Source organism: Felis catus, chromosome B2 (genome assembly GCF_018350175.1).
Source record: "Felis catus isolate Fca126 chromosome B2, F.catus_Fca126_mat1.0, whole genome shotgun sequence".
NCBI lineage: Eukaryota > Metazoa > Chordata > Mammalia > Carnivora > Felidae > Felis > Felis catus.
Genome location: NC_058372.1, coordinates 109284101 through 109306383, shown reverse-complemented (window position 1 = coordinate 109306383; position 22283 = coordinate 109284101). Strand labels below are relative to the sequence as shown.

Here is a 22283-nt window from a genome sequence, read left to right as displayed (position 1 = left end):
CCTTCCCATGCTCATTTCACCATTTAAAATTTTTCCACATATCTTAGAAATAAATATCTACCCTTTCAACTGTCCCCTCCTCCTTCCTTCAAAATACTCTTATTCTCTTAAGGTTCACACTATAAAATTTTACTACTCACTACTACCTAAATGCTATCACCTACTGATATCCCAGTCATTTCCCCTTATTCACTGAAAATGTAAGCATCTGGTCACTATCTTCCTTCCCACTATCATTACTATCATCATTTTTAGCAAATCCAACAGAGGAACAGACTTGATATTCACTCCTCTCACTTCTTTGACCTCCCATCCAAAGCCTTTTTCCCTTCACTTCAACTTGGCCACTGACTCCCTTGCTTATACCTTAGACATTGGCACATACTTTCTGAAACACTGGTTCTAAACAACTCATTCTGACTACTATTTCTTATTTTTCCAGTTGAATTATTATAAGTGTCCCACTCCAACAATTATTTAATTCCACTGGAACTCTTATCTGTTGACTCCACCAATAGCCCCTTCATGCCCTCATTTTCCTCCTAACCCAACACAGATCTCATGCTTCCTCGGTGAGATCACTCTTTTGCACACATCCTCAATTCTCTTGCCCTTGTATCCTTCTATTGTAACTCTTTGCAATACCTCAGGTCAAGTTAAATCCTATTTATTACCTACCAGAGCAGTTGAACATGGCTAGAGAAAAACACAGAGCCAGGCTGAGATTTCACTTTAATTGTATGACCCCATATCTCTTGGGGACCTGAAACATTTCCTGAAAATTCCACTACACTTCTCTAGCAAAATTGCTCTTCCACTCTCCAAGATAAATTTACATTATCTCCTCTCTGGTCAATCACCTGTTAGCACCTTCTTTACCTTGCTTCATACATGAGTGACAAAATAAAAGTAATAAAACAAAAATCCGTCTTCTGACAAATTTAACAATCCTACTACATTCGCGTTTATAAACTTTGCCTTTTCTTCTATTACACGAGTTGTTATCAGGGCAAGAAAACCCTCCTGAGCATCCCCAACCCCTCTTACCAAATCAAGAGCCTTATTTCCTCAATAATCCCCTTTATGCCCTGTATCATCAATTTTCCATTTTATGTCCCATAAAAAGGTAATGTTCCTAAATATATTTGTACATCTAAATAAACATGAATATGCTCGAATTTCTCTCCAGCTCCTGTTCCATTCCTCTGCTATGCCATATAGAAAAGCTCCTCAAACAGTTGTCTTTGTATTCTCTCCAATTTTTCTCTTCCAAATTCTCTTTGTTTTCTCAATCAGCCTTCTGTCTTTAGCCTTCATGAAAGTCACCGATTACCTCCATCTTGCCAAATCTAATGATGAATACTCTGCTTTTATCATACCTGATCTCTCTGCAGACCTCTCCCTCCTTAAAACTTTAATTTTACTAAGGTTTTCAGATGCTAGTCTCTTTTAGCTTTGTTACTACCCATTTTTAGTTGCCTTGGCTGCTCTCTCTTTCTTATTCTAACTCCTTGATTGTTGTAGTGCCTCAGGGGTCAGTTTTCTAACTGTCTATACGATATTTACACAGATACCAATGAACCATCTCAAACTTCACATGAATCTTTGAACCCTCAAACCCACCTCTTGTCTTGCCCAATCAAGTTAATGCTGCTATTATTCAACCAATCAAACTGAGCAATCATTTTTGATTCCTCTTTTCCATCCACTGTGCATTCAATCCACCTGCAAGTTTTGGTGATTCTACCTTGAAAAATTGGGTTTCTTTGTTTTTACTTTTGACCTACTACAGCTATGCTTTATACAACAGTCAGAATGATCTGCTTACAGTATAGAGTCTTAACATCCCCCTTTTATTTTTTTTTAATTTTTTTTTAATTTTATTTTTTATTTTTTTTAATTTACATCCAAATTAGCGTACAGTGCAACAATGATGTCAGGAGTAGATTTCTTAATGCCCGTTACCCATTTAGTCCATCCCCCCTCCCACAATCCCTCCCTTAACCCTGAGTTTGTTCTCCATATGTATGAGTCTCTTCTGTTTTGTCCCCTTCCCTGTTTTTATATTATTTTTGTTTCCCTTCCCTTATGTTCATCTGTTTTGTCTCTTGAAGTCCTCCTATGAGTGAAGTCATATGATTTTTGTCTTTCTCTGAGTAACTAATTTCACTTAGCATAATACCCTCCAGTTCCATCCACATAGTTGCAAGTGGCAAGATTTCCTTCTTTTTGATTGCCGAGTTAATACTCCATTGTATATATATACCACAACTATTTTTTTCAATATATGAAATTTATTGTCAAATTGGTTTACATGCAACACCCAGTGCTCATCCCAAAAGGTACCCTCCTCAATACCCATCACCCACTCTCCCCTCCCTCCCACCCCCCATCAACCCTCAGTTTGTTCTCAGTTTTTAACAGTCTCTTATGCTTTGGCTCTCTCCCACTCTAACCTCTTTTTTTTTTTCCTTCCCCTCCCCCATGGGTTTCTGTTAAGTTTCTCAGGATCCACATAAGAGTGAAACCATATGGTATCTGTCGTTCTCTGTATGGCTTATTTCACTTAGCATCACACTCTCCAGTTCCATCCACATAGCTACAAAAAGGCCATATTTCATTCTTTCTCATTGCCATGTAGTATTCCATTGTGTATATAAACCACAATTTCTTTATCCATTCATCAGTTGATGGACATTTAGGCTCTTTCCATAATTTGGCTGTTGTTGAGAGTGCTGCTATAAACATTAGGGTACAAGTGCCCCTATGCATCAGTACTCCTGTTTCCCTTGGGTAAATTCCTGGCAGTGCTATTGCCGGGTCATAGGGTAGGTCTATTTTTAAATTTCTGAAAAACCTCCACACTGCTTTCCAGAGTGGCTGTACCAATTTGCATTCCCACCAACAGTGCAAGAGGGTTCCCGTTTCTCCACATCCTCTCCAGCATCTAGAGTCTCCTGATTTGTTCATTTTGGCCACTCTGACTGGCGTGAGGTGATATCTGAGTGTGGCTTTGATTTTTATTTCCCTGATAAGGAGCGACGCTGAACATCTTTTCATGTGCCTGTTGGCCATCCAGATGTCTTCTTTAGAGAAGTGTCTATTCATGTTTTCTGCCCATTTCTTCACTGGGTTATTTGTTTTTCGGGTGTGGAGTTTGGTGAGCTCTTTATAGATTTTGGATACTAGCCCTTTGTCCAATATATCATTTGCGAACATCTTTTCCCATTCCGTTGGTTGCCTTTTAGTTTTGTTGGTTGTTTCCTTTGCTGTGCAGAAGATTTTTATCTTCATAAGGTCCCAGTAATTCACTTTGGCTTTTAATTCCCTTGCCTTTGGGGATGTGTCGAGTAAGAGATTGCTACGGCTGAGGTCAGAGAGGTCTTTTCCTGCTTTCTCCTCTAGGGTTTTGATGGTTTCCTGTCTCACATTCAGGTCCTTTATCCATTTTGAGTTTACTTTTGTGAATGGTGTGAGAAAGTGGTCTAGTTTCAACCTTCTGCATGTTGCTGTCCAGTTCTCCCAGCACCATTTGTTAAAGAGGCTGTCTTTTTTCCATTGGATGTTCTTTCCTGCTTTGTCAAAGATGAGTTGGCCATACGTTTGTGGGTCTAGTTCTGGGGTTTCTATTCTATTCCATTGGTCTATGTGTCTGTTTTTGTGCCAGGCTTGTTCTAGTTTCGAGAAGAATGCTGGTGCAATTTTGATTGGGATTGCATTGAGTGTGTAGATAGCTTTGGGTAGTATTGACATTTTGACAATATTTATTCTTCCAATCCATGAGCAGGGAATGTCTTTCCATTTCTTTAAATCTTCTTCAATTACCTTCATAAGCTTTCTATAGTTTTCAGAATACAGATCTTTTACATCTTTCGTTAGATTTATTCCTAGGTATTTTATGCTTCTTGGTGCAATTGTGAATGGGATCAGTTTCTTTATTTGTCTTTCTGTTGCTTCATTGTTAGTGTATAAGAATGCAACTGATCTGTACATTGATTTTGTATCCTGCAACTTTGCTGAATTCATTTATCAGTTCTAGCAGACTTTTGGTGGAGTCTATCGGATTTTCCATGTATAATATCATGTCATCTGCAAAAAGCGAAAGCTTGATTTCATCTTTGCCAATTTTGATGCCTGATTTCCTTTTGTTGTCTGATTGCTGATGCTAGAACTTCCAACACTATGTTAAACAACAGCAGTGAGAGTGGGCATCCCTGTCGTGTTCCTGATCTCAGGGAAAAAGCTCTCAGTTTTTCCCCATTGAGGATGATGTTAGCTGTGGGCTTTTCATAAATGGATTTAATGAATTTTAAGTATGTTCCTTCTATCCCAACATTCTCGAGGGTTTTTATTAAGAAAGGGTGCTGGATTTTGTCAAAGGCCTTTTCTGCATCGATTGACAGGATCACATGGTTCTTATCTTTTCTTTTATTAATGTGATGTATCCCGTTGATTGATTTGCGAATGTTGAACCAGCCCTGCATCCCAGGAATGAATCCCACTTGATCATGGTGAAGAATTCTTTTTATATGCCGTTGAATTCGATTTGCTAGTATCTTATTGAGAATTTTTGCATCCATATTCATCAGGGTTTTGGCCTGTAGTTCTCTTTTTTTACTGGATCTCTGTCTGGTTTGGGAATCAAAGTAATACTGGCTTCATAGAATGAGTCTGGAAGTTTTCCTTTCCTTTCTCTTTTTTGGAACAGCTTGAGAAGGATAGGTATTATCTCTGCTTTAAACGTCTGGTAGAACTCCCCTGGGAAGCCATCTGGTCCTGGACTCTTATTTGTTGGGAGATTTTTGATGACTGATTCAATTTCTTCGCTGGTTATGGGTCTGTTCTAGCTTTCTTTTCCTCCTGATTGAGTATTGGAAGAGTGTGGGTGTTTAGGAATTTGTCCATTTCTTCCAGGTTGTCCAATTTGTTGCATATAATTTTTCATAGTATTCCTTGATAATTGTTTGTATCTCTGAGGGATTGGTTGTAATAATTCCATTTTCATTCATTATTTTATCTATTTTGGTCATCTCCCTTTTCTTTTTGAGAAGCCTGGCTAGAGGATTGTCAATTTTGTTTATTTTTTCAAAAAACCAACTTTTGGTTTCGTTGATCTGCTCTACAGTTTTTTTAGATTCTATATTGTTTATTTCTGCTCTGATCTTTATTATTTCTCTTCTTCTGCTGGGTTTAGGCTGCCTTTGCTGTTCTGCTTCTATTTCCTTTAGGTGTGCTATTAGATTTTGTATTTGGGATTTTTCTTGTTTCTTGAGATAGGCCTGGATTGCAATGTGTTTTCCTCTCAGGACTGTCTTCGCTGCATCCCAAAGCGTTTGGATTGTTGTATTTTCATTTTCGTTTGTTTCCATATATTTTTTAATTTCTTCTCTAATTGCCTGGTTGACCCACTCATTCGTTAGTAGGGTGTTCTTTAATCTCCATGCTTTTGGAGGTTTCCCAGACTTTTTCCTGTGGTTGATTTCAAGCTTCATAGCATTGTGGTCTGAAAGTATGCATGGTATAATTTCAATTGTTGTATATTTATGAAGGGCTGTTTTGTGACCCAGTATATGATCTATCTTGGCGAATGTTCCACGTGCACTCAAGAAGAAAGTATATTCTGTTGCTTTGGGATGCAGAGTTCTAAATATATCTGTCAAGTCCATCCGATCCAATGTCTCATTCAGGGCCCTTGTTTCTTTATTGACCGTGTGTCTAGATGATCTATCCATTTCTGTAAGTGGAGTGTTAAAGTCCCCTGCAATTACCACATTCTTATCAATAAGGTTGCTTATGTTTATGAGTAATTTTTTATATATTTGGGGGCTCCGGTATTCGGCGCATAGACATTTATAATTGTTAGCTCTTCCTGATGGATAGACCCTGTAACTGTTATATAATGTCCTTCTTCATCTCTTGTTACAGCCTTTAATTTAAAGTCTAGTTTGTCTGATAGAAGTATGGCTACTCCAGCTTTATTTTGGCTTCCAGTAGCATGATAAATAGTTCTCCATCCCCTCACTCTCAATCTAAAGGTGTCCTCAGGTCTAAAATGAGTCTCTTGTAGACAGCAAATAGATGGGTCTTGTTTTTTTATCCATTCTGATACCCTATGTCTTTTGGTTGGCGCATTTAATCCATTTACATTCAGTGTTATTATAGAAAGATACGGGTTTAGAGTCATTGTGATGTCTGTATGTTTCATGCTTGTAGCGATATCTCTGGTACTTTGTCTCACAGGATCCCCCTTAGGATCTCTTGTAGGGCTGGTTTAGTGATGACAAATTCCTTCAGGTTTTGTTTGTTTGGGAAGACCTTTATCTCTCCTTCTATTCTAAATGACAGACTTGCTGGATAAAGGATTCTCGGCTGCATATTTTTTCTGTCTAGCACACTGAAAATCTCGTGCCAATTCTTTCTGGCCTGCCAAGTTTTAAAAGAGAGATCAGTCACGAGTCTTATAGGTCTTCCTTTATATGTTAGAGCACGTTTATCCCTTGCTGCTTTCAGAATTTTCTCTTTATCCTTGTATTTTGCCAGTTTCACTATGATATGTCGTGCAGAAGATCGATTCAAGTTACGTCTGAAGGGAGTTCTCTGTGCCTCTTGGATTTCAATGCCTTTTTCCTTCCCCAGTTCAGGGAAGTTCTCAGCTATGATTTCTTCAAGTACCCCTTCAGCACCTTTCCCTCTCTCTTCCTCCTCTGGGATACCAATTATGCGTATATTATTTCTTTTTAGTGTATCACTTAGTTCTCTAATTTTCCCCTCATACTCCTGGATTTTTTTATCTCTCTTTCTCTAAGCTTCCTCTTTTTCCATAACTTTATCTTCTTGTTCACCTGTTCTCTCCTCTGCCTCTTCAATCCGAGCCGTCGTCGTTTCCATTTTGTTTTGCATTTCGTTTAAAGCGTTTTTCAGCTCCTCGTGACTGTTCCTTAGTCCCTTGATCTCTGTAGCAAGAGATTCTCTGCTGTCCTCTATACTGTTTTCAAGCCCAGCGATTAATTTTATGACTATTATTCTAAATTCACTTTCTGTTATATTATTTAAATCCTTTTTGATCAGTTCATTAGCTGTTGTTATTTCCTGGAGATTCTTCTGAGGGGAATTCTTCCGTTTGGTCATTTTGGATAGTCCCTGGAGTGGTGAGGACCTGCAGGGCACTTCCCCTGTGCTGTGGCCTATAACTGGAGTTGGTGGGCGGGGCCGCAGTCAGACCTGATGTCTGCCCCCAGCCCACCACTGGGGCCACAGTCAGACTGGTGTCTGCCTTCTCTTCCCCTCTCCTAGGGGTGGGATTCACTGTGGGGTGGTATGGCCCATCTGGGCTACTTGCACACTGCCAGGCTTGTGGTGCTGGGGATCTGGCGTATTAGTTGGGGTTGGTAGGCAAGGTGCACGGGGGCAGGAGGGGCAGGCTTAGCTCGCTTCTCCTTAGGTGATCCACTTCAGGAGGGGCCCTGTGGCAGCAGGAGGGAGTCAGATCCGCTGCCGGAGGTTTGGCTCCGCAGAAGCGCAGAGTTTGGTGTTTGCGCGGAGCGAGCAAGTTCCCTGGCAGGAACTGGTTCTCTTTGGGATTTTGGCTGGGGGAAGGGCGACGGAGATGGCGCTGGCGAGTGCCTTTGTTCCCCGCCAAGCTGAGCTCTGTCGTCCGGGGGCTCAGCCACTCTCCCTCCCTTTGTCCTCCAGACTTCCCGCTTTCCGAGCAGAGCTGTTAACTTATGACCTCCCAGACGCTAAGTCGCGCTTGTTGTGGGAACACAGTCCGTCAGGCCCCTCCACTTTTGCCAGCCAGACTCGGGGGCTCTGCTTGGCCGGCGAGCCGCCCCTCTGCCCCGGCTCCCTCCCGCCAGTCTGTGGAACACGCACCGCCTCGCCGCCCTTCCTACCCTCTTCCGTGGGCCTCTCGTCTGCGCTTGGCTCCGACGAGACTCCGTTCTGTTAATCCTCTGGCGGTTTTCTGGGTTATTTTAGGCAGGTGTAGGTGGAATCTAAGTGATCAGCAGGACGCGTGGCGAGCCCAGCGTCCTCCTAGCCGCCATCTTCCAACCCTCTAATAACATCCCCCTTTTAAAAAGTCCTTTATTTTCTTTCCTGTTATGTGAAAAGAAGAAAATCAAATTATTATTTATACTTTTGTTACTTATATCTGGAATTTTCCCTCTAGACTTTTGTATGTGTCAGTCTTTTTTACTTTTCAGGTCTCTGCTCAAATGTCACCTCCTCAGTGAGTCTCCACTGAGCGCACCTTGTGTAAAATATCCTCTGCTCATAATTTACCATCTTCCCATCTATAAAGTCAGCATCCCCCTTGTCAGTTCAGATGAAAGAATGAGCCCTAGAAGTCACATCATCCCCAGTCATGGCTGGACCAGTCAGGGAATGTATAGACCAAGGCCCATGATATAGGAATGCTTGCTTATCATTCAGAGGAACATGTAGGAATGCAACCCCACTAGCTTACACATGTACAAGTAGTTAGTTTATATCTGTACAGTTAATCACCACTTCTTAAATGCATAATCACCAGATGTACCTAATGAAATCTCTAACATAAAGAACAAAGATATTTTTCAGATTGCAAGTCTCTTGAGATGGAACAGACCTCCATGGGACCAGACAAAGTGGCACCAAAAGTTATTAAGTAACATCTGTCAGCATGAATTCATGGGCCTCCAATCAATGGTGTCCACCTTCTCAAGAGACTCCTGCCCCAAATTATGCCTTTGGGGACTTTGGGACTTTTGAGTATTAGTTCCCTATTCTCCTGGGTGGCACCACACTAATAAATGGCTTATCTTTCTTCGCTGCAAAAGCTCCGTGTCAGTTTTTTTAATTGCCTTCTTGCACATCGCGTGGACAAAGTCTCATTTTATTCAGTTATGCCTGTTTCATTTTCATCATACAAACTTACCACTATTTTAAGTTATGTTTTTATTTACATGTATATTATCTATTTCACTATGTTATAAGCTATGAATGAAGAGACTTAATTTCCTTTGTTTACCACTGTGCATTCAATCCACCTGCAAGTTTTGGTGATTCTACCAAATCACCAAATCACTGTATCATCAATTCCTAAAACAGAAGCTAGCACATCTTAGGAACTGAAATAATATTTGCCAAGTAAGTGTTAAACAAAAATATTTGAATGCCAAATCCCATGGATCTCCTTTTACAGTCTCGCTTGCTTATCTCATGTTACTGATTTCTAATGCTTCCATTCTAATTCAGGTCTTTTTCCTGCTCACCTGTGTCTCTTTATTTTCTGCCTCCAATTCATTTTGGATACTGACTTCCATTAGTTTTTACCAACTTTACCACTTTCTCACCTTCATTAAAATTAGTCTTTATATCTAATAAAATTTTACAGTTTTCAGTGATTTTTCTTGCATTATTAAACTCACTTGTACATGCCACCTGCCAACACGAAGATCTTTCTTTAGTGATTCTCAGCAGCCTAAAAGTATTTCACCTGACATTCAAAAGTTTGATAATACATCCCCAACCAACATTCAGGGTTTTAGTTTAGATTTCATTTACCCTAGATGGTATCTCTTTCTCTTTTGCGTTTCTGAAGTGCATTGTGTTGACACAATGGTGTGGCCCTTTCACATATTACATTGTATTATTTACATATTTCTCTCAATTGTTAAGTTGTAATTTCCTAGAGGGCAGGAAACATGTTTTATGCATGGTCGTATCCTCTATAGTAGCTAACAGCATGATGCATTTACCTCAGTGATCAGTGTATACATCTGACTCACGATTTTTTTCTTCACATTTTTATTACCAAAGTTCACATTTGTATTAGAATCCATGACTAAAACTTTTATAAAATATATGCATTCAAGGTTATGTGAAAATAATATTGATCTTGTCTTCTAATTTAGTGGTTTGGATTACAGTGACTATGGCATCTTGTCTTGAGGGACTATGGATCATATGATCAAGAGGGAAGTTCTGGAGCTAAACTCCAGAATGCCAACTTCTCTACTTACTGGCTTTGTGATCTTGGGCAAGATGATTAACTTTTTTGTGTGTCTCTCCTTCATATTTAACAAGGGGAGAATAATTAGTAACTACTTCACAGGTTAAGAGGATTACTTGAGCAAAAATATGTAAAGCTCTTAAAACACTGGCTAGCACAAGGAAAGCACTCAATAAATATGAGTTATAATTAGTCTTCCAACTTCTTTTTTTTTTAATTTTTTTAATGCTTATTCATTTTTGAGAGAGAGAGAGAGCCCAAGCAGAGGAAGGACAGAGAGAGAGGGAGACATAGAATCTGAATCTTAAGGGGCAGATAAGTGTTCTCTATCATGTATAAATCTACAGAATCCTAGATAGATTTGCATCCCAAGCTCTTGCTTAAGGTAAAAAACTGGAGATCAGTGTCATTTCATCCGTATTGAAAGGATATCCTTGATATTAAAAGGATAGGCACAAAAGATTAGCCAGATCCTGATCTTCACATTAAGGCTGACAGTTTTGATAGCACAAAATTATGTATTTATAGTAACCAATAGTTCAAATGAAACTCCTTAAAATTAAATTTACTGTATTGAGTAGTGATCAACTCTGAGCAAATAATGAGAGGGTGTTTGTTTGCTTGTTCATGTGTCTGTTAGCCATGTGGATGTCTTCTTTGGACAAGTATCTATTCATGTCTTTTGCCCATTTCTTCACTGGATTATTTGTTTTGGGGGTGTTGAGTTTGGTAAGTTCCTTATAGATTTTGCATACTAACCCTTTATCTGCTATGTCATTTGCAGATATCTTCTCCCATTCCGTCGGTTGCCTTTTAGTTTTGCTGATTGTTTCCCAACAGCTGTCCAGTTTTCCCACACCATTTGCTGAAGAGACTGTCTTTTTTCCATTGGATATTCTTTCCTGCTTCTCAAAAGTAGTTGACCATATGCTTATGAGTCCATTTCTCAGTTCTTTATTCTGTCCGTTCATCTATGTGTGTCTGGCCTTGTGCCCGTACCATACTGTCTTGATGATTACAGCTTTGTAATACAGCTTGAAGTCCAGAATTGTGATGCCTCCAGCTTTCGTTTTATTTTTCAGGATTGCTTTAGCTATTTCGGTTTTTTTCTGGTTCCATACAAGTTTTAGGATTGTTTGTTCTAGCTCTGTGAATAATATGGTGTTATTTTGATAGGGATTGCTATGTTAGCATTTGTTAATGGAGAATTAGAGATTGGACACAAATATTTATCTTTTCCCCAGGTCGCAGGTTAATGAATAAATATCTAAGAATTAGGAGTAATGAATGCCATAAAACAAATGGGTGGGACATGATCATGTGTATCTGTAAGGATTATAAATAGTGTCAGAAACTTTAGTCAAGGTTCTCATGGCAAAGACCAGTCCTTCAAGGTGCATCATTAGAAAATCACAAATCTGGGGGCTCCTGGGTGGCTCAGTAGGTTAAGCACATGACTTCAACTTCGGCACAGGTCATGATCTCGCGGTTCCTGGGTTTGAGCCCGCTGTTGGGCTCTGTGTAGACAGCTCAGAGCCTGGAGCCTGCTTCAGATTCTGTATGTCTCTCTCTGACCCTCCCCTGCTCAGGCTATCAAAAATAAATAAACATTAAAAAAAATTAGAAAATCACATATCCCTTTTTTCCTAACCATTATGGAAGAGAAGCTTTCACATTTTGTAAACAAACAATAGTAAACATAGTAAAATAATAAACAAACAAATAAATAAATGTCTCATATGAAAAGATGCTTTACAATAATTGTTCCCAATTTAGATTTTTAGTTTGCTTTTACAGAAGGAATACCAATAAGGTATATGAATGTGTTACTTTCACGGAACTGCTGTTTGGAAAACTGAAAAAATTCACTTCACTTTTCCTTTTGATACCAGAGTAGTACCAAAATATCTGTTTTCACTGATGTGTCCTCAGCCAACCAGAAGGGAGACTATTTCAGCCTCCTACACTGAGGTTAGACATCCTCTAAGAAAGAGGATGGTTAGACTGACCTCAAACTAAACAGAGCTATGACCAGGTTTTAAGAGAAAAAGGAAGTAAAATATGTTGTGTACCATTTCAGTCTAGAAAAAAAAAAGAAAGAAAGAAAGAAGTGGGAAGTCTGAGCAAACATTTTTGGCAATGCAAAATCTGTTTATTATTTGATTACGTAGTCATCCTTCTGTCTCTACTAGCTCCTTTCTCACGTCCTGGGGAAAAAAATGTATGCTAAATTTTATGTTGAATTTGAAAGATTTACCCAAAACTATTTTGGTTTGAAAATGTCATGAGTCTCTAATAGCATATATACTATCTGAAAACTTCTTGGGATATTGTGAAGTGAGGACCAGTAATCCATATTCAATAATCAGAGATTTATTGTGATAATTTGCTGTAGAATTGAGGGTTTGACTTCACTGAAAAGAAGTGAAATTGTATCTCCCTGTCTTTCTGTCTCTTCTCCCTTCTCCTCTCAATTCTTAATGTAAGTACCAATTATTTCCTGAGATGGAAAACCAGGTCACAGTCATCCAAGACTCTATATGTTGGCACGTGCTTCCACTGAGATCTGCTTGAAGCCATAACCCTTTTTTGGGGCACAGGAAGACAGCAGTGCAGTTAGTGAGTATGCTCAGTGGCTCAAAGTCTGTACTATCTCTTAAAAAATAGGAATACATTTAGGACACCTCCATATTCCTTTATAAAGATTAACCAAACCACACCATCTCATACCCTCACCCTATTGCCAAAAAGCCATATATAATGTGTCTCTTCTGATCTGTACTGATGTCTACAAATATATAATGCCTGAAATTTTATATTGTGTATAAGATCATTTATTCTCTTGAAGATTTTATAGCTACTATGCTTAGGAAGAGAGAAAATATGCATAAGAAGAGAAATAACAACACAAGGTGACATAGGATAAATATTGACTCTACTAGCAGTGTGTGATGCAGGGAATGAAATGAGCATCAACAGCTGGGTTTTAATATATACACATAAGATGTTCCTATACCTTTTGTGTGTGTATGTATATATAATTAACATATATATATATTATATATATAATGTATAAATATATAAAATTCATGTCCATTTTAGTTTTTAAGTTTATTTATTTTGAGACAGACAAAGACAGTGAAGGTGGGGGAGGGTCAAAGAGAGGAGACAGAGAATCCCAAGCAGGCTCTGTGCTGCTAGTGCAGAGCCCAAGATGGGGCTTGAACTCACAAAACCACAAGATCATGACCTGAGCTAAAACCAAGAGTCAGACGCATAACCGACAGAGCCACCCAGGCTCCCCTATGTCCCTTTCAATTAGCAGGATTTTAGTAAGTGGCTAAACTGAATGAATGCTTCATGTACTTTGAAGGCACCAGTAGCTCCCACTAGTATCTACCAGCCCCTTCTGGATTCACTCCAAATCGACACACCATCAAAGTAAAAATAGTGTGCTTTGCTGTGCTAGCATAGCCTGAATATGAGTTTACTTGCAGCCTTGTCTCATATCTGAAGCCTTTCTAGAACTTCTATACCTAACCGTAGGGATTTTACCCATTTCAACGCAGAGTACATAAAGATAAAGAAGATAACAACTTTCCTTTCAGGAATTTGTTTCAAATCTACCTGTTCGATACACATGGAAGTTTAATTCATTGTTCATAGGGAAAACACCATTTCAGAGAACAATATCTAAGGTAGACATTACTGTGGACATATATGTACAATTTCTAAAATTACAAGACATTTTGGGAGGAAAAAACAGCACAAATAGGTCTCTTGAAAATACTCATATGTCTTAGGAATTTGACTGTACATAGGCTGTACGAAGATGCTGAGCATCTTTATCATGCTGTGGTTCTCTGAACCATCATGACCTTGATTTTAAGGTCACTCTATTCATTTGGCAACACTGCATTTTAGGATAACCTATAAGTAGATGAGAGTATCTCAAATTCTTGCCCCCAGTAAAATACTGAAATTGAATCACCAGTCTTTGATATATAAACTTCCTCATAAAAATCCATGCAACAAAATGCTGTTTGCTTATTTTGTGTAATCAAATTACCTGTGCATCTCAGGAGACCAATGATTACTAACATTAGTGAACCTTCAGGCCCAGGCTTGTGAACTCTTAACTGTATCCATGTATCTTATTGTCTAGTAAATATGCTTTCAAAAATAGCACTACTAGGGGCGCCTGAGTGGCTCAGTCGGTTAAGCGTCTGACTTCAGCTCAGGTCATGATCTCACAATCTGTGAGTTCGAGCCCTGCGTCGGGCTCTGTGCTGAAAGCTCAGAGCCTGGAGCCTGCTTCAGATTCTGTGTCTACCTCTCTCTCTGCCCCTCCCCTGTCCACGCTCTGTCTCTGTCTCAAAAATAAAAACATTAAAAAATAAAAATAAAAAAATAGCACTACTAGTCTGCCAAGAGTCAACACAGAACGATCTCTGGGCGTTCATTCTGATGCTCCTCAATACGCATTTTAACCTTAGCCCAGGCCAGGAAGAGCCACCCATAACACCCCTGCTCACCCCACCCTTAGAAAAATTGCTTTATTTGTATATTTAAAAAAATACTTCCAGTATTAAGCAACCCAGATGCATGCTGTTATTTGGCTCCAAAGAAAGATTATTACATTTTTATTAATCCAAAATCTTTTGTACACCTGTTAACTTTCTACCTTAAAACCTCTTTTGAAGACAAACGGACCTAATTTTTCCCTCAGATATAAGTAAGGGCACCACAAATTACAGTTCCCATCAAGCAGGATTTAAATGGAGATAGCTCTTTACTCAGTCTTTCTTTGTGGATTATATCACAGAAATCTTCCAGGGCTAAATTTAAAACACATTTGTTTTAGAGTTTGCCAACTTGGGTATTACTTTGCAATTTTAGTGTTACTTGATTTCTATGTAAAAGTGTTTTTCTGTCTTCACTCTGCCCCTCCAAAACCCATTTACTTCTTTCTGTCTCTAATATCTATTTGCGGCAAAGACACCAAAAAAAAAAAAAAAAAAAGAATTTGAAGTAGTCTTGTTTTTGTTTGAAAAGCATTATGGTCCTTTCCGAATCAAAAGCTTCCTGCATTATTACCCACTTTACCCCTTTGTAATGAGCATAGTATATATTGTTTATGGAGCTATTGGAAGCATCCTGAGAAATGATTCAATTGGTGGTTGGAAGCACATTTTACTACACATCTATATGTAATGAATGCAGTAACATTGCACTTGCTGACCCCAGCACTACCCAAAATCCATGATCAAAGTCAGCACAACTCTCCTTTAGAGTTCTTCTCCTCAGAGGATTAATAACGCTTTCATAATTTTTGTTTCATTTAATTTATAGGATCCTTTATTTTAGGAGGTCAGTACATGCAAAGTGTTTTTCAGTGTAGCAGACACTCCTTGTTGCCTGGCCTGGTGAATCCTGGAGTGAGGTCATGTGATTTATGCTATTAAACATACTCTTGACCACAAATTGAGGATGTCAGTATGCCATCAGTGTGAAAGTCCAAACTATTAACATGGTTCCTTTTGTTTCATTTCAGTTCTCAGGAGATCTCAGTCCTGGTCCAAGACAATTTGCCCGACTGAAGTCTGGAAGACAGCACATTGCAAAAAAGGTCATGAATGACCCACTCCTGGAAAAAAAACCCACATACCAGCTTCATTTACTATAAAGTTCCTTTAGGAAATAAGTCAAAGGATATGAAAGCCATCATCAGGGTATGCTTAAAATTCTCTGAAGACACAATTGCACATCTATATTTTAAATTAAAAACTTTAAGAAATATATAATAATATCTTTATGACCACAATCTCACATTGAGTGCTTATAGTGGTCCCACATGGTGATGTGAACTTCATATAATTATTTCATTTGATTATTTCCACAGCTCTGTAAGGTGACTACTATTGTCCGTACATCATAGGTTTTAGAAACCATAGAGAAAGATTTAGTAACTTGCTTATTTTCATATGTTCCATCAACTCACAAATGTTCACAAAGAGTTCAAAAACTCTTCTTAAGAGCTTCCTTACCTATAGGTTAAGGAAAAATCCTTATCTCATAAAGTTAAAAATCTTGTTCTCATCGTTCAGGGAACAATGACCTAAAAATTAGTATACAAAAGACTTGAAGAAAATATGAGGAGAAGCAGTTTTTTCCAATTGGGTTTATGGAAATCTATTTCAGAATATCAGCCTTCAAATTGAGCACAGATTTTTTAAATGACATTATTGGCCAAACTACTCTGTAAGAACAAGCCTTAAAGTCACCTTCCAGATTACCTTTACGATAATGTTCAATGAGCATCAGAGTCCAACTTAAAATATCTTAACTCTCTTTGGTTTGAAGCTGCATAATTTATATCAAAACCACCACGCTATAAAGACTTATGTTGGAGCAACCAAAAGGATGAGAGGCAGAACAAAATTCTGCAAGGTATCACTGACAGATAAGAATGGTACACCAAGAGCATTGGACACTATACCCATCTTCATCATGACCTTGTTTGTAGACAAAAGCAAGTCACTCAATCCTTAGGGTCTCAGTTCGATGAAAAAGTTATTGACTAGAGGAGATTACTTAATGTTTCTTCAAGTTCTCTAAGTAATTTTTTTAGGTGAAAAGAGACAATAGCCAGACCATAATGGTGGACAGTAGTCAGTATCAGGGATGAATCTGTTTCATATACAAGTAAAGCACATGCACCAAAAGGCAAGCCCAAATGGTTAAAGACTTGGCACGGTACCTCTAAGTGATACAGAAGAATGTATTTCAGTTTTTCAGTTTTATTTATACACAATAAAATATTTAAGAGAATACTTAACCATTCTTTTCAGGAACAAATAAAAGACTATTTGTAATCTTGAAGGCAATATTCAAGAAAAATATATATTGTTCTCAGATAGTTTTTAAAAAGCAGTGTTTAACAATATTTTTGGCAAAGGGAAAATTGTGAATAACATGGTATGCAGCTGTGTATGGAAAAACTAAAAATGGAACTGTAATTTGGTCTTAAATTAGAAACACATCTGAGTTTAGTTAACAATTTGAGAGTGATATTAATTTGTTTCTTTCACTCAATTGTTTTATATGTGTCAAAGAGAAGAGAGAGGGAAGGAGAAGAAGGAGAAAAGGAGGAAGGAGAAGGATTCAAGGCAGGAGAGGGAAAGAGAAAATGTATGACAACTAAACACAAATATCACAGTGCATATGTGATCTTTATTCTGCTTACAGTTAGGCTTTCTAAAAATAGGCAAAAGTACTTTACCTTGAAAAGGAAAACCATTGAAGTTCTTTCAAAATCGACTAAAAAGGCAAGGTGTTTAAGATAAACCTATGACTTCTTAGCTGTATAATCTAATCTTAAGTGTGCTTCAGGCTTACCATTACTTCCAATAACAGACACACAAATACAAAACCAATAAAACCCATTAAAAAGTCCTATGAGACTGTGAAAACTGTATTTGACTAAATTACAAGATCTAAGGGCATAGAATAGATTTATTCGTAATCAGTAATGATTACTAAATGACCATAAATGTTTCTTATTTAGGCCATACCCAACTGCAAACAAGCCAGCGTCCCATGGAGATTCAAGGACATCATATCTATAGCCCAAACACAGTCAATTCCATGATACTAATCTAAACAATCTAATACATTCTCTAGGAAATTTATTTAATGCTAAAAATGTGAACAGTGGTACTCACATGTGTTAAGTCACACAAAATCAGAAAGAAAGAAATTGAGAAATACATTAACTTTTGTTACAATACCAGATATTATCAAGTTAGTCTTTAAATGACTTTTCAACACCCAAGGATTCCAAGTTCACTCCCTTTTGTTCTATGTCTAAATTGAAGGGTTGTGCTACAGTAAATCTGGAACATTAATTTGTGTAAGAATAACCCAGATATTTGTTAATAAGGATTTTCCTTAACCTTGTCCAAATGATTCAGATTCAGAGATCTGGGTTGCCACCCAGAAATATACATTTTTAAGGAGTACTCTAAGATCTAGAATCTAGGAGACTTCATATACTGTACCTTGAGAAATGATGAACACTTTGTTTCTAAGGCTCTTTCCAGCTATAAAATGTTTAGGCCTTGTAGAATAGAAAATGGTAAAAAGAAAACAGAGGAATAAACATGAGTGATGACATAGAAGGACACATAATATTAATGAAAGTCTCACTCTTCATCAGTGCATACTGCCAATATGCCAAGCAAGGTACATGTAATTGGTGATAAAGAGATGAAGGGGAGCTCTCAGTCTACTAGAGGTGACAGAAAATAAACAAATAATTATGATGCAGTAATGTAAGTGCAGTAATGGAGGGGAAAACAAAAAAGTATTCTCCTCTCTGATGGAAAGAATAAGGATGAAAAGGGATTATTTTTCTATCTTTTTTATTTTCTTCTTTCCTTCTCCTCTTCCTTATTATATATAATATAATATAATATATATATTATATTATATTATATATTCTAATATCCACCTCCAAGATGACTAATATCAATACCTAATGTTTTCATCTGTATTATCTCCATTGTCATTTAATTTTATACAGATACTAGCTACATTCATAAACAAATACACACATATATCTGATTTTTTTCATTGTTTACCATGCTGTGGCAGATAGCTCTGAGACTTCTGATATTCTCACCCATGTATAACTCCCTCACCTTGAGTAAGGGTGTGATCTATGGCTTATGATCTAGTAAATTGAGTACACCAAAGGTTATTGGGTGTACATGATTACAGGCATGTGATTATGTTACATAAAATTGTAATACCTATCTTGATGAAAGACTGTCTCTATGTTGCTGGTTTTGAGGAAGTAAGAGGCCATATTTGAAAAAAATCTCATGGCAAGGAACTGAGGGCATCCCCCATCTGATAATCAGAAAGAAACTTGGGCCTACAGTCCACCAACTCACAAAAAACTGAATGCTGCAGCAACCACATGAGCTGAGAAGTGAATCCTTCCCCAGTCAAGCCTCAGTTGAGACCCCAGCCTCAGCTGACACCTGGATTGAAGCCTTGTGAGATCCTGAAGAGAGGACTCAGTTAAACCATGCCCAGACTCCTGATTCACAGACTAGAGAAAATAAATGTGTGCCATTTTAATTCACTGATTTGTGGTAATGTGGTTATGTAATAATAGATAGCTAATATACATATAAAATGAGATTGTATAGGATACATTAAAAGGTAACTATCTCAGTTTTACCTGAGCCTGGACTACTTGATTATCTGGACAGGATGTGCAAAGTAGAGTTTTGAAAACCAAATTTCAGTCCATTTCCCAAATTTGCCTGAGCTCTGACTACTTGATCATCTGGATAGGAGGTGCAAAGCAGACTACTGAAACCAAATTTCAGACCATTTCCCAAACCTTTCTTCAGGAATTGAAAAAGGTGTGTTTAAAGACACCAGAGTTGGAATTGAAATTATACCATGCATACTTTCAGACCACAATGCTATGAAGCTTAAAATCAACCACAGGAAAAAGTCTGGAAAACCTCCAAAAGCATGGAGGTTAAAGAACACCCTACTAACGAATGAGTGGGTCAACCAGGCAATTAGAGAAGAAATTAAAAACTATATGGAAACAAACGAAAATGAAAATACAACAATCCAAACGCTTTGGGATGCAGAGAAGGCAGTCCTGAGAGGAAAATACATTGTAATCCAGGCCTATCTCAAGAAACAAGAAAAATCCCAAATACAAAATCTAACAGCACACCTAAAGGAAATAGAAGCAGAACAGCAAAGGCAGCCTAAACCCAGCAGAAGAAGAGAAATAATAAAGATCAGAGCAGAAATAAACAATATAGAATCTAAAAAAACTGTAGAGCAGATCAACGAAACCAAGAGTTGGTTTTTTGAAAAAATAAACAAAATTGATAAACCTCTAGCCAGGCTTCTCAAAAAGAAAAGGGAGATGACCAAAATAGATAAAATCATGAATGAAAATGGAATTATTGCAACCAATCCCTCAGAGATACAATTATCAGGGAATACTATGAAAAATTATATGCAACAAATTGGACAACCTGGAAGAAATGGACAAATTCCTAAACACCCACACTCTTCCAAAACTCAATCAGGAGGAAATAGAAAGCTTGAACAGACCCATAACCAGCAAAGAAATTGAATCGGTTATCAAAAATCTCCCAACAAATAAGAGTCCAGGACCAGATGGCTTCCCAGGGGAGTTCTACCAGACGTTTAAAGCAGAGATAATACCTATCTTTCTCAAGCTATTCCAAGAAATAGAAAGGGAAGGAAAACTTCCAGACTCATTCTATGAAGCCAGTATTACTTTGATTCCTAAACCAGACAGAGACCCAGTAAAAAAAGAGAACTACAGGCCAATATCCCTGATGAATATGGATGCAAAAATTCTCAATAAGATACTAGCAAATCGAATTCAACGGCATATAAAAAGAATTCTTCACCATGATCAAGTGGGATTCATTCCTGGGATGCAGGACTGGTTCAACATTCGCAAATCAATCAACGGGATACATCACATTAACAAAAAAAAAGAGAAGAACCATATGATCCTGTCAATCAATGCAGAAAAGGCCTTTGACAAAATCAGCACCCTTTCTTAATAAAAACCCTTGAGAAAGTCGGGATAGAAGGAACATACTTAAAGACCTAAAAGCCATTTATGAAAAGCCCACAGCTAACATCATCCTCAACGGGGAAAAACTGAGAGCTTTTTCCCTGAGATCAGGAACACGACAGGGATGCCCACTCTCACCGCTGCTGTTTAACATAGTGCTGGAAGTTCTAGCATCAGCAATCAGACAACAAAAGGAAATCAAACCATCAAAATTGGCAAAGATGAAGTCAAGCTTTCGCTTTTTGCACATGACATGATATGATACATGGAAAATCCGATAGACTCCACCAAAAGTCTGCTAGAACTGATAAATGAATTCAGCAAAGTTGCAGGATACAAAATCAATGTACAGAAATCAGTTGCATTCTTATACACTAACAATGAAGCAACAGAAAGACAAATAAAGAAACTGATCCCATTCACAATTGCACCAAGAAGCATAAAATACCTAGGAATAAATCTAACGAAAGATGTAAAAGATCTGTATGCTGAAAACTATAGAAAGCTTATGAAGGTAATTGAAGAAGAGTTAAAGAAATGGAAAGACATTCCCTGCTCATGGATCGGAAGAATAAATATTGTCAAAATGTCAATACTACCCAAAGCTATCTACACATTCAATGCAATCCCAATCAAAATTGCACCAGCATTCTTCTCGAAACTAGAACAAGCCATCCTAAAATTCATATGGAGCCACAAAAGGCCCTGAATAGCCAAAGTAATTTTGAAGAAGAAGACCAAAGCAGGAGGCATCACAATCCCAGACTTTAGCCTCTACTACAAAGCTGTCATCATCAAGACAGCATGGTATTAGCACAAAAACAGACACATAGACCAATGGAATAGAATAGAAACCCCAGAACTAGACCCACAAACCTATGGCCAACTCATCTTTGACAAAGCAAGAAAGAACATCCAATGGAAAAAAGACAGTCTCTTTAACAAATGGTGCTGGGAGAACTGGACAGCAACATGCAGAAGGTTGAAACTAGACCACTTTCTCACACCATTCACAAAAGTAAACTCAAAATGGATAAAGGACCTGAATGGGAGACAGGAAACCATCAAAACCCTAGAGGAGAAAGCAGGAAAAGACCTCTCTGACCTCAGCCGTAGCAATCTCTTACTCGACACATCCCCAAAGGCAAGGGAATTAAAAGCAAAAGTGAATTACTGGGACCTTATGAAGATAAAAAGCTTCTGCACAGCAAGGGAACAACCAACAAAACTAAAAGGCAACCAACGGAATGGGAAGAGATATTTGCAAATGACATATCGGACAAAGGGCTAGTATCCAAAATCTATAAAGAGCTCACCAAACTCCACACCCGAAAAACAAATAACCCAGTGAAGAAATGGGCAGAAAACATGAATAGACACTTCTCTAAAGAAGACATCCGGATGGCCAACAGGCACATGAAAAGATGTTCAACGTCGCTCCTTATCAGGGAAATACAAATCAAAACCACACTCAGGTATCACCTCATGCCAGTCAGAGTGGCCAAAATGAACAAATCAGGAGACTCTAGATGCTGGAGAGGATGTGGAGAAACGGGAACCCTCTTGCACTGTTGGTGGGAATGCAAATTGGTACAGCCGCTCTGGAAAGCAGTGTGGAGGTTCCTCAGAAAATTA

At 38.1% G+C, this 22283-nt stretch overlaps 1 long non-coding RNA gene across 1 annotated transcript in view; it reads left to right on the top strand.

The window, feature by feature from the left end:
• The window catches only part of LOC123385534, a 44989-nt gene extending 25840 nt beyond the window's left edge, over positions 1-19149 (top strand). The window contains exon 2 of the long non-coding RNA XR_006598245.1: positions 15549-19149. This is a non-coding gene — a long non-coding RNA (uncharacterized LOC123385534). The remainder of the gene's footprint in view (positions 1-15548) is intronic.
• The last annotated feature ends 3134 nt before the right edge of the window (positions 19150-22283 follow it).